This window comes from Desmodus rotundus, chromosome 2 (genome assembly GCF_022682495.2).
Source record: "Desmodus rotundus isolate HL8 chromosome 2, HLdesRot8A.1, whole genome shotgun sequence".
In the NCBI taxonomy this organism is placed as follows: domain Eukaryota; kingdom Metazoa; phylum Chordata; class Mammalia; order Chiroptera; family Phyllostomidae; genus Desmodus; species Desmodus rotundus.
In genome coordinates, this window is record NC_071388.1 from 43,126,445 (window position 1) to 43,139,998 (window position 13,554).

Sequence of the window (13,554 nt, forward strand, 5' to 3'; positions counted from 1 at the left end):
CACCCCAAGTCTTGGATCCGCGTCGAGCCTGTGGTGGACGGCCGGGTTACCTTGCACCCCGAACTATGACCACTCGCGCCCTCTTGTCCTGGCTGGCTTCCCAGAGTTGTGCTCCATTGTCTTCCTTCTCTGGTTCCTGTGTGACATCTCGGGGTTTGTACCGCCGTCTGTGAAACAAATACTCCTTCCGCCCTGCTGGTGACTTCGCCTCTCTTCGAGTCTGACAGGAGGTGGTTCCTGTGTTTGAGACTTTACTTGTGGGCATCTGGGACTTCCGATTGTGTCTTGCTCTCTCGGTAACAGGTGGGATAAGAGGGCCCAGGGCATCCCAGACAGCGGAGCAGCCAGGCAGTCAGCCAGGGGAGGAGGGCACTTGTTTTTCTCTGAAGCTCTTTTCCCATATCCAGGGGAAGTGGTGGCTTCTGGTACACTGTGTTTCAAAACTCCGACCGTCGTGGGGCAAAGTTTATGGGAGAGAGTTAAGGGAAAAAAAGCAAATTCAGTGCTACTCCATGAGTTTAGCAAACAACACAGGAAGAGAGAAATGTACCAACACACCTAAAAGCATTATCCCATTGTAGTACTATTGTGGGAGATTTGTCTTCTCTCTACTTTTCCTTTGTTTCCCTTGTCTGAGGAGATATATCAGGAAAAAATATTGCTATGAGAAATGTCTGAAATTTTACTGCTTATGTTTTCTTCTAGGATCTTCATGGTTTTGCAACTTACATTTAAGTCTTTAATCCATTTTGAGTTTATTCTCGTGTATACTGTAAGCTGGTGGTCTAGTTTCCTTTGTTTGCACGTATTTGTCCAATTTTCCCAACACCATTTATTGAAGAGACTGTCTTTTTACATCATTGCATGTTCTTGCCCCCTTTGTCAAATATTAATTGACCATAAAGGCATGGGTTTATTTCTGGGCTCTTCATTATGTTCCATTGATCTCTATTATGTTCTTGTGCCAATACCATGCTACTTTGATTGCTATGGCCTTGTAATCTAGTTTGACATCAGGTAGTGTAATGCCTCCAGCTTTGTTGTTCTTTCTCAGGATTGCTGATGCTCTTTGGGGTCATTTATGGTTCCATTTTTGGAATATTTGTTCTAGATCTGTGAGACATGTCATTGGTATTTTACTAGGAACTGTGTTAAATCTGTAGATTGCTTTGGGTAGTATGGACATTTTAATGATTTTGATTTTTCCTATTCGTGAACATGTTGTATGCTTCTACTTATTGATATCTTCCTCAATTTCTTTCTTCAGTATCCTATAATTTTCTGAGTATAGGTCTTTTACTTCCTTGGTTAAATTTAGTCCTAGGTAAATTATTTCTTTTGTTGTTGTTGCAGTAATAAATAGGATTGCTTTTTCTTAATTTCTATTTTTGATAATTCATTATTGGTATATAAAAGTGCCACCAACTTCTGAATATTAATTTTGTATCCTGGCCTGCAAAATTTCTATTGAGAAATCAGCTGGCAGTGTTATGGGAGCTCCTTTGTAGGTAAGTGACTGCTTTTCTCTTGCTGCTTTTAGGATTCTCTCTTTGTCTTTACCTTTTGCATTTTAATTATGATGTGTCTTGGCGTGGGCCTCTTTGGGTTCATCTTAGTTCTGTCATTATTTTTTCAAATACATTTTCAATTTCTTGCTCTCTTCTCCTTCTGGCCCCCTGATGATGCAAATGTTGGCATGCTTGAAGTTGTCCCAGAGGCTCCTTACACTATCTTCATTTTTTTGGATTTTTCTTTTTGTCTTTCTGTTCTCTCTTTCTTTTCCTCCCTCCCTCCCTCCCTCCCTCCCTCCCTCCCTCCCTCCCTCCCTCCCTCCCTTCCTTCCTTCCTTCCTTCCTTCCTTCCTTCCTTCCTTCCTTCCTTCCTTCTCTTTCTTTCTGTTGTGATTGGGTGTTTCTTGCTTCCTTATATTCTAAATCGCTGATTTGATTCTCAGCTTCATCTACTCTATTGTTGATTCCCTGTAACTTATTCTTCATTTCAGTTAGTGTATCTTTCATTTCTGACTGGTTCTTTTTTTATATTGTTTCTATGCTGTTGGCCTGTGCCTTTTTCATGCTGTTGTAGTTCTCACTAAGTTTTTTGAAGTTCTTGCAAAGTTCCTTGAGCATCCTTACAATGATTATTTTGAACTCTGTATCTGGTAGTTTGCTTGCCTCCACTTCATTTAGTTCTTTTTCAGGAGATTTCTCCTGTTCTTTAATTTGGGACCTATTTCTTTGTCTTCACATTTGTCTGCTTCTGTGTGTTTGTTTCTATGTATTAGGTGGAGCCACTCTGTCTTCTGTACTTGGTAGAGTGGCCTTATGTAGTAGGTGTCTTGTAGGGCTGTGACACATCCTCCCCAGTCACCCACGCTGGGTGCTCCAGTGTGCTCCTGTGTGGGCTGTGTGCACTGTCTTGTTGTAGCTGAGCCCTGATTGCTGTTGGCATCACTGGGAGGGACTGCCCCCCAGGCCTACTGGTTGAGAGTACCGGCTGTGACTACAGAGGATAAGCTACTCTGTAGGAGTCGACCCTACAGAGCAGGACTTGCTTTAGTGGGGTTTTGGTGCTCACTGAGTTGGCCCCTTGAGTGTGTTGCTCATGGAGGTGATAGGGTTGTAATCCAGCATAGTCTGAAGCTCTCTACCAGTGCACTGGCTCTGGGGCCTCCCAGAACGTGCAAGGTCAGCCCTGGCATGTGCCCTGCTTGGGGCCACCTGGCATGAGCTACAGAACATCTGCAGATGGCTGCTACTTGCACTGGGCTTGCAGTATCCCAGGAGGGGCCAAGCTGTGAACCAAGGCTGGCTGCTGTCAGTGCCAGGCCTGGGGCCACTTAGCGAGATGTAAGGGGTATGCAGAGGCCAGATACTGCTTGTTTCAGAGATTTTTTAGGGAAGTCCAAAGCATGAGGAAAGAAAGGCCATTTATATGGAAAAGCCAGTGGAAACAGCTTGGGTAGGCCCCCAAAATGGATGGGACAGACTATCAGGGAATCATGGGAAAGAGTAGGAGGAACAGTGTGAGCCAGGTTGATGGAGACTCAGGTATGGTGCCTTCCTGCTGGCTCTGTGGAAATGACCTCAGAAAAGGAATAATGGCCTCTGCCAGCACTTTTTTTCTGGTAGAAAGCTGCCCACACCCACCAGCTGTAGCCTTAATGCCAGACAATTCGGTTTGTCTTCATATGTCTTTGGTTCCTTTCAAGCTGCTGCCCAGTGTGAAATGAGGTCAGTCTATAGTTTAGTTGTAATTTTGATGTGGTTATGGGAGGATTAGAGTACTGCATACCCTATGCTGCCAGCTTGACTAAAGTCCTTAAATTATTTATTTATTTATATTGAAAAAATATATTTTATTGATTATGCTATTACAGTTGTCCCATTTTCCTCCCTTTATTCCTCTCCCATCCACATCCCCTCCCTTTAGTTCATGTCCATGGGTCATACATATAAGTTCTTTGTCTTCTACATTTCCAATACTATTCTTAACCTCCCTGTGTCTATTTTATACCTACCATTTATGCTACTTATTCTCTGTACCTTTTCCCCCTCTCTCCCGTTTCTACTCCCCCACTGATAACCCTCCATGTGATCTCTATGTCTGTGATTCTGTTCCTGTTCTAGTTGTTTGCTTAGTTGGTTTTTGTTTTCGTTTAGGTTTGGTTGTTAATAACTGTGAGTTTGTTGTCATTTTACTGTTCATATTTTTCAACTTCTTTTTCTTAGATAAGTCCCTTTAACATTTCATATAATAAGGGCTTGGTGATGATGAACTCCTTTAACTTGACCTTATCTGGGAAGCACTTTATCTGCCCTCCATTCTAAATGATAGCTTTGCTGGATAGAGTAATCTTGGATGTAGGTCCTTGCCTTTCATGACTTTGAATACTTCTCCTTCATTATTGGTTCAAGTAAGTTGTTTTTAACTTCTTGCTCTTCCTCTTCTCTTTCTGGCACCCCTATGATTCGGATGTTGGAGCGTTTAAAGATGTCGTGGAGGTTCCTAAGCCTCTCCTCATTTTTTTTGAATTTTTGTTTCTTCATTGTGTTCTGGTTGAATGTTTCTTTCTTCCTTCTGGTCCACCCTGTTGATTTGAGTCTCGGTTTCCTTCCCATCACTGATAGTTCCCTGTACATTTTCCTATATTTCATCATTTAGCATAGCCTTCATTTTTTTCCTCTAATTTGTGACCATATTCAACCAATTCTGTGAGCATCCTGATTACCAGTGTTTTGAACTGTGCATCTGAGAGTCTGGCTATCTCTTCATCTTTTAGTTGTGTTTTTTCTGGAACTTTGATCCGTTCTTTCATTTGGGCTTTTTTTTTTTTTTGTCTTGGCATGCCTGTTACGTAGTGTTCAACAGGGCAGGGCAACCCCCATTGCTGCCTTGTGACACTGCATGTCATGGAGGGGTCCAAGAAAGAACAATGTTGCTTGCTCTGCTCTCTGCCAGCTTTCAGTTACTTCCTCCACTACCCACAATCAAATTGGGCCTTTCTGGTGCTGATTCCCAGGTAGGTGTGTTTGTGTATGTTCTAGGACCCTGCAGGTCTCTCCAATGAACTCTCCTGTGTGGCTGGGAGTTTCTCCCACTGCTGCCTTAACCCCCGCAGGTGTTTTCAGTCAGAGGTTTTGAGGCTTTATTTCTCCCACACTGGAACCCTGGGTTGTGTGGTCTGTCTTGCTCCCCAGTTGTTCTTCCCATTTTATCTGCACATAAATGTGGGACTGCCTAGTCTGCAATCTGCTACCTTGCCAGGTCCACCAGACACTGCCTTGCCAGCCCCTGTCCTCCAGCTGCTGCCTTGCCACGAGTCCTCTCCGCCCCCACTGCCTGTCTCCGCCCTTCCTACCAGTCTGGATGAATGTTTCTTCTTTGGATCCTTGGTTGTCAGACTTCCATACAGTTGGATTTTCTGTGAGTTCTGGTTGTTTTTTGTTTTTAAATTTGTTGTTGTCCTTCTTTTGGTTGTGAGAGGAGGCACAGTGTGTCTACCTAAGCCTCCATCTTGGCTGGAAGTCTTTTTTTTTTTTTTTAATTGAGGTATAATTGACACATTATATTACATTCAGGTATACAACATAATAAGTCAACATTTGTATATATTGCATAATGATAGTTGGTTAACATCTGTCACTATTCATAGTTACAAAATTTTTTTCTTGTCATAAGAACTTTTAGGATATAGTCTCTTAGCAACTTTCAAATATGCCATACATTACATCCCCATGGTTTATTTATTTCATATCAAAGATCTTCATGGTCACTGATCAGGGTTCTGGGAGGGAGGAGAGAACAAAGAATTAAACTACCTCCCTCAGCCTCTCTAGGCAGAGGACAGATACACTATGAGAGGGACTAAAGGTCCACACCAGTAACCCATACCTCAGCTACCCTATCTAATTATTGCCATTTTTTTTATTAGGGGGGATCCTGTGACACTGCCATTTTTGCAGGTCAAAAAAACAGTGAAATATTAGCAACTGTATTTGATTCCACTTAATTGTAGTATAGAATTTAAGTCAGCGGTATATGTATATGTATTTCTAGGCTTCCCAGAGCCTCTATTCCTGGAGTGCCTCCCACAGGCCAAGCATCAAATAGAAGTCTTATCATGCATTATCTGATTCTCTTCTCACAGCAACCCAAAGAGTATGTATAATTATCATCTCTATTTTTCAAATGAATAAAGGGCACAATCAAGTAATGTGGCTGGGGAGACAGTTGGGCTGTAGACATACACCTGTCTGACCTACAAACCTGTGTTCTTGACCCTTGCACAGACTGCCCCTCCTAAGTCCTCTGTGTGGCCTCTGGGGGTGGGGGGTGAAGTGGGGTTAGGGACCAGACATTTGCGATAAGGGACTGTTGGGAGAGCTCTGGACTGAGTGGTCCCTGTGTCACCATCAGGCTCAGATACAGACTTTGTGTGATCCAGAACTTACACAATTTTTGGAACCCTCTTTAGGAAAAATAATTTTTTTAAATCCTACTTTTTTTTTCTTTCAGATTTTGCATAAATAGAGGTCCATACAAGCATTTTGCTAAGGCCTTTTCACTGTCCTTAGAAGGGACTTGTGCGAGGGAGGATGCTGAAGCTTAACCTTCATTATCAAGGTTTGATGCCCAGAGGGACTGGGCAGGAGGCAGCTGCCTTCACAAAACAGGCCCTGAGCGAAGGCTATGGTCTGGTACAACCAAGGAGAGTGTAGTACACCTGCAAGTTCCACCCAGGGCCTAGGGGAGATTGTACAAGTGGAGGTGGCCTGTGCCTCTTCCACAGGACAGACTCTGAAATGGTGGTGCAGGGTCCGTGGGGTGTTTGCTGGAAGAATATTATACTCCTCTTAGATATTTCCTTCGTTGAGAGCGCCGCAGCTTCCACTTGTGGCCACTAGGGGGAGGTGCTCACCTGGGAACTGTTTGTGAAGAGTTTCAGGCTCCCAGTCCCACTTGCCTGGCCCTCAGGGCCCTTGAGCCAATCACCATGGTGATCCTCGGGCCCAGGTGCGCTGATGAGACCTCCTCTGCCTGCTGTGGCCTCTGCTTTCAAGGATCAGCTCACAGGAGGAGTGGGTACAGCAGTTGGAGGATACCTATGGATTCCACCTGAATTCCACCTGAATTCCACCGTCAAAGGTTCAGAAAAAGGCCCAGTAAAACCAAGGAATCACTGAAGTAGTGATTAGTAAAAATTTACTGTGCATGCACCAAAAAGTTTGCAAACCTGGAGCACTGAAACCAAAAGCTAGAATGAGACTCAGAACACTGTTACAAGGCGGCTTCTACAGTGAGAAGGCAGCGCTTCACAGTGATTGGGAATTGAGCTAAATTCACGACTAAGCTGGTTTTGTCTGCCCAGGAGACCTTCAGGGCTGGTCTCCATTTGCTGTGTCCGTTTAACAGTACTAAGAAGGAAACTTTTCTTCCCTCAGGAGACACTGACCCTTTAGAAAATTCTGTAAGTTTAAATAACCTCAACAGGAAATTTAATTCATGTTTAAGTCAAGTTTCAGAACAGTTAGCATGGAACTACTGTGTAGGAATCTCTGGGTTCTGTGCTGTAATTTGGAGAGGAAGATCGCCAGGCTCCCAGGGGGGTCGGCACTGGTCTCTCTCCTCACAGTGGTGGACTCCTGGAACCCAGGGCTGGTCTTTGTTTATCTGATAACCCCTGACCCAGCACACTGAGTTCTCCAGGAGGGTTTCTGGCATGAACAAGCAACCAGGGAAAGGAGGGGCCAGAAAGTACAAGGGAGGAAATAATGAGATCGAGAGAGACTGACTAGAGCTTATTTAAATGAACTTTGTCTCATCCTTATAGGACTTTAGGAATAAAGCAGAGAGGGGGATATGAAGATAACTAAGTTGATATTGTTATTCTCAGGTAACTCGCTTTCTTGTGAAAAAGACAGATACGACAGTAAATATGGTACTGGGCAAAGTACAAGGGCCTCCTGGCAAAGGGCCCAGCCTCTAGCTGCCAAGGCCTCCCGCTGTGAGGTGCACTCCTTACTTGATTCTTGGTCCTTTGCAAGTGACATGTTAGAGTGTTTATTTACATGTCTTGTTGACCTTAAAAAAACAAATGAGCCATTTATTTTACCAGCAAAATGGGTGGGTTTTTTGTTTGTTTCTGTTTTTGGAATATAGGTTTTTTGGGAATAGCAAAGGAATTGCAATTTGGAACAAGCTTTGGCAAACCACAGGCAAGTCCCTAGAACAGGGGAGAGGGGCTTGCTTTTATAGGTGATAAAGAGGAAGTTGGGAGGGGTCTGAAGAGTTTAAGGCGGAGATGGCTTCTCATCAGATGATGTGGCAGTTTCTCATTTTCTGGGCTGTAGCCAGGATTCCAAACAGAAGGCAACCAGCTAGAAAGTTCAGGTGACCATTCAGGTGTTTTTCAGGACAAGGGAAAATTGTTCCTTCCTCCTGCTGTGGTATGTCCTCCTGTTTGGGCCTGGGTGGCTGTGAGTGAGAGCTCCCCTTTAGGGCTTCTTGACTCCATTTTAAATGAGGTTTCCTTTGTTTGTTTTTAACTCTTTCAAAGGAATCTTTTGACAATCTCTGTATCCCCAGCATCTTGAAGTTGTATGATGGTGATGTAAGTATGCCTTGGTGGAGATATCTTTTTTGTGGATACTTGGACAGAAGTCAAATGTTACTCAGCTCTAGGAAATTTTCTTGTATTTTGTGAGCATATACCTCTTCCCTCCCACCACCCCCAGTATATTTCTGTCTCCAGTTACTAGGATTTGTATTAATCAGAGGTTGGGGTTCTGGACTGACCCTCTGTAGCTCTTATCTTTTCTGTTTTGTTGTCATATATATATAAATATATATATATATATATATATTTGAATTTTTATAAGAGTTATTTGAGCCAAACTGATGACATACACCAGGGAGCAAGAGCTCAAATGCTTTTTAATCTATTTTCTGATCTATTGATCCTTGTATTGAAATTTGTTTTCAGTGGTCATACTTTTAATTTCTAAGCACGCTATCTTGTTCATTGAATTTTCTGGTTTTAGAGCATTCTGTATTTTCATGCTTGTAGTAGTTTCTCAAATTTAGCTGAAGATTCCATATGTATTTTTTACAGTTTTCTCTTAGTCCCTGAGTTATCCTTGTTTCCTCTAAGGTTATTTTGGCTGCTTTATTTTTTCTCTCCACTTTTTATTTTAAAATGTTCAAACTTACATATCAGTTGAAAGAATAGTACATTGAATATGCACATATCGTTTCCCTAATCATCAATCATTAACATTTTGCTACATTTGCTTTCTCTCTCTCAATTTTTTTCCTGAATCATTGAAGGTAATTTCAGACATTGTGACATTTTATTCCTAAATACTTAGCATGAATATCCTGTAAGAATAAGGACATTCTGTTAGATACCACAAGATCATCACCACACTCGAAACACTTGACATTAATTCAATCATATCTTCTAATGTTCGGTTCATATTTAAATTCTCCATTTGTGCCCAAACTTACTTTTAAAGCATTTTTCGGGGATCCAGGATGGGAGCAAGAGTCACATATTACAGTTAGTTACTATGTTTCCTTATTCCCTTTTAACCTAGAACAGTTTCGCCTTACCATCTTCTGAGGCAGTGTTTCGTTGTGCCAAAGTCTTGAAGAGCTCAGGCTACCTACGCTCTGGATATCTGATTATTTAAACAGATTAAACATGTTCGGTAAGTGCATTTCCTGGGTAATTTTATATACTTAAAGTTTAACCCCATCAGGAGGCTCTTTTTTCCTTATCATTGGATTTGGCACATACATCCTGGGCAATGATATTACACAAGTGACACTGTGTCCTTTTCAGGGCGTGACGTTCAGAGGCACACCATGCTCACCTGCCCATCATGGGTGATATTGATTCGGGTTACCCAGCCAAGGTGTTGTCTTTTTTATTAACTTTTTCCAATGTTTGAAATGTTTCAGCCATTATTCCTTCAAATATATTTTTTCGCACTGTAACTTCTCACCTCTCTTTCTGAGAATTCAATTACATACAGGGTGGGGCAAACGTAGGTTTACAGTTATTTGTATGAAAAAACACAATAATCAGTAAATAATAATAAAACATAAGCTCTGGCTTCACATACTCACAACTATAACCTACTTTTGTTCTTCCCTGTGTATATTAGACTTCTTAATATTGTCGTACAGGTGACTTAAGGCTCTGTTCAACTTTTGCTATTTAAAAAAAATTTATCTTTGTGCTTCACTTTGGATAGATCTATGGCCCCGCCTCCAAGTTCACTGATCTTTTTTTTTTCTACAGTGTATAATCTGCTCTTAAGCCATTCAGTAGAACTTTAATTTCTGATTCTATGTTTTTCAATTCTAAAATTTCTATTTGATCCTTTTTAGTAGATTCCATTTATCTACTGAATCTTTCCATTTGTTCACTCACGATGTTCAGTTTTTCCCTTTAAATCCTTAAACATTTTTAAAATATTTTGAAATCTACCATAATGTCCTTACCCAGAATTGGTTACTTCATGGGAGGAGTCAGGGGTAGGACGTTATTTCAGCCACAGAATGGGTGATAGTGCTTGTCTGTCAGAGAAGAGGCCTTTCCTGGTGATGATGACTGATGTGCTTGATGGTTACGGCATGGGTGACTCAAGCGGTTTGGCGGTGAAGGTCACTGAAGATGAGGAAATCCAGAACCGGGAATCTGGTGCCGTGGAAGGAACTGAGCAAGGACAATGGCATGTCTGGGAAGATGGCAACCTTGGGCTGGAAGAGAACCCCCACAACCCTGTCCTTAGTGAATTCGGGTGGAGAGTGGGGTAGGGGAGACAACCTAAGGCATCAAGGAGAGCCAGAAGACAGAAGATGTAAATGGCATGAGCTCTGAAGTGATCAGGGTTAAGCGGAAATGGTAATACCTACCCCACAGAGGTACGGTTAAAAGTAAATGAGGCACCACATAATCAACACAAAACAAAGTATGGTGTACATTAGATGCCAATAAATGTTAATATAAGAGACTGAACATACCAATGGGCAGTGGCCAGACCACATATAAAAATAAAAACTCTGACCCACAGTCCGTAGCAAGCAGCCCAGGAAACCAACCCATTCTCTACAGTAATCAGCCCAGGAAGCCAGCCTGCTCTCTGTAAGTGAGACTTGCAGAAGGTCACTTAGCTAGCTCTAGTAACTAGTCCAGGAAGCCAAACAATAACCCCTGCAACAGTTGACCTCAAATGGGCAGGAGTTGATTAATATCTAACAGCTTCCCTAGTTTTTCGCCATGATTCCAACTTAGGGGCAACCTTAGAGAGCCAACTATGTACCCCTAACCAATCAAATGGGTACCCCCTTCTAGTTAGCCAGCCTACAGCTTGCCCATGCCAAAAGCTTCAGTCAGGGCACCCCTGACGCCTTCCTTCTTTCCACTATGAAACTTTTCCACTCCTCTGCCTGCCTTAAGTCTGCCAAAAAGCAAATGATGATGGCTGACTCCCTCACCACACTCTTAAATAAATAAGCTTTGTTTGTTTCCTTTGGTTGGTCTTCATTATTTCCACATGTTCGATTCTTTAATTTATTCATGTAGGCAATTACTCAATATTTATTGAGCATCTACTATGTGCCACATTCCATGCTAGGCCCTGAGAACAGTGAAGTGACCCAGATGCCAGGGTCCCTGCCTTCAAGCTGATTACAGTTCAGGGGGAGAAGGAAGATAAAGAAACAGCAAGCCAACTGCAAAGAGCTACACAGTCTGAAAAGAGCTGTGATAAGGGGCAGCTAAACCAGACTTAGAATCAGGGATCACTTCCTAGACAAGCAATGTCCCTGTTCCCAAATTCAAGTAGTTGTCGTTAGGTAGTTTTATCTAATTTCAGCAAGTAAAGGAAACAGGGGATTCACATCCAAAGCTCTCTCACAGGAGTGAGGCTTAGCCATTGCTTATACACACTATTAGGTTAATTACTGTTGATTTCTTCTTTGTAGTTGGCTAAACTTGGCCATTTGGATTCCCTTCAAGCTCATCAAGTTACAGGGCCTGCAAAATACTGTGCTACATTTGAACATTTAGCGAGAATAGCATTTAATAAGAACCATCCAGACCTTGAAACCCTTATCCTGCTTAACACCTCCTCAGGGACCTATCAGGTCAGTACAGCCAGGTAAAAAGGGATGGAGGCAATATTTGGGAGACAGGAAAGGACCAAGGGAAAGTCCCTCAGCCATAGCATAAACACTGAAGGAAGGGAACAAAATCGGATGGTTGGGCCTCAGTGTTTGAGCCTGGAGTCGTAAGACATGAAGGTGGACAGGCAGACCAAGGTCAGATCCCCTCTAAGCCACGCCAAGGAATTTGGTGTTTCTGCTGAAGCCAAATATAATGTACAAACGTCCACTTTGGAAACATCACTCAGGCCCGATGCAGAGTGAGGCCTGGAGGAGGACAAACCTGGAAGCAGGAGACAAGTTTGGAAAGTAACAGGCAATGGGGGCTGGATGGGGAGAAAAGTGCATGGGTTGGAGAGCTGGTTTAGTGGTTCCCGGCAGCAATGGCATAGCTGGAGGTTGGCAGACTGAGAAAGGGGCCAGAAGCTGGAGAGCTGAGGAGGAAAGTCAGTGCAATCACTGAGAAAAGGAAAACCAGGACTCGGGGCTAGAGGAGAAGAGATGAATTCTGGATGGAGACAGGAAGTTTGAGGTGTTCCGGAAGTAGGTGGCTGTACAAGTCTGGAGCTCAAGAGAAAGGGATGGGTAGAGAGGGGAATCTGGGGTCATCAATGATCATCAAAGCCACCTCTGGGCACCCAGGGATGGATGAGCTCACCTAGGGAGAGAGCTAGGAACAGAACTCTGGGAGGCAGCACATCTACCTGGGAAAAGAAGAGAGGCACCTGTGAGGCAGACCATGAAAGAGCAGCCAGGGATGCAGGAGAAAAACCAAGTTGTTGTAACACAGATACCAAATATTGCTATTGTTCCAAGAAAAAGAGTAGCCAACAAACAAGAAATAAAACCTTGTGTCCTCTTCCCTATTGTTCCTTCCTTTCTTTCTCTTCCCAGTGAAGGATGTCCCCCAGGAAGATGGGAAGGAACTTATTCTCCCAAACCTAGTGGAACCAGTCCTGCAGGCCCCACAGTGTTGCCCAAGCACCATCAACGAAGTGCCCGTGTGGTACCAGTAGTGAAGTAAAACTGGATGATGAAAGAATAGGAAGAAATGGCCATGCTTAGGACAAAGGTTTTCCTCTAATTCAGCTATGGTTTTACCGATACCTCAGGATAGTGGGACTGGGACATTAACTGGAGAACTACAGTGAGCGTTATCTTAGTTTGATGTGTGTACATTACACAGGTAGCTATCCGGTTCAATAGCCCTGGTTATTGAGTGCCTACCATATGGCAGGTAGAAACTGAAATCAAATTTCCTCTCTCTTCACTAGCCTTTAAGTACAAAAGGGACTACAGGAAGGATAATGATCCATATTTCAAGGTCCTCCCTCTCCTTAAAGCCTCACCCAGGTATCCCTCCAAGTCCTCAAAGGCTCTCTCCCTCTCTCAGTCTCTCTCTCCCTCCTTCCCTCTCAGTTTACCTCCTCCCACTTCCTCCTCTTCTTTTTCCTCCTCCTATTCCTTTTTCTCTGTCTTCCTTAGTGCCCTCCCCTACAACTACCTACAGCTCTGGGCTTCCTTCTGGCATCCAGGTGAATCCAGAGAGCACTCATTTCCCTCCCTCACTGCCTGTGGTGTTTCTGGTAATGAGACAACTTTCTTCTCCACTTCGCATTTTTTTTAAGACAATGAGCAGAGCCCAAGCTCAACCTGGAGAACATCCTTCTCCCTGACTGCCCACCCATGCCCCTGGCAGCCCCTCTTTCCAGGGACACAGTTTCCAAGAACCAGTCTCCAAGAGACCAAGTGCACAAGTGTGCTTTCTGGAAGGCGGCATCCTCACTGTCCTGTGCACCGTCCTGTCCTGGTCCTATCACAGAATCTAGGAGCATTAGACACTGGGGGACTAGTGTGGGCAGAACCTTGACTTTTACT

At 43.3% G+C, this 13,554-nt stretch overlaps 1 long non-coding RNA gene across 2 annotated transcripts; it reads left to right on the plus strand.

The window, feature by feature from the left end:
- The first annotated feature begins 1,860 nt into the window (after positions 1 to 1,860).
- On the plus strand, positions 1,861 to 11,040 carry LOC123480205 (uncharacterized). 2 transcript variants are annotated; one of them, XR_008426128.2, is made up of 3 exons: positions 1,861 to 4,926; positions 5,560 to 8,113; positions 9,099 to 11,040. It is a non-coding gene; the product is annotated as an uncharacterized lncRNA (long non-coding RNA). The 2 variants fall into 2 exon arrangements; XR_008426127.2 differs by having other exon boundaries at positions 5,560 to 11,040.
- Positions 11,041 to 13,554: the final 2,514 nt, after the last annotated feature.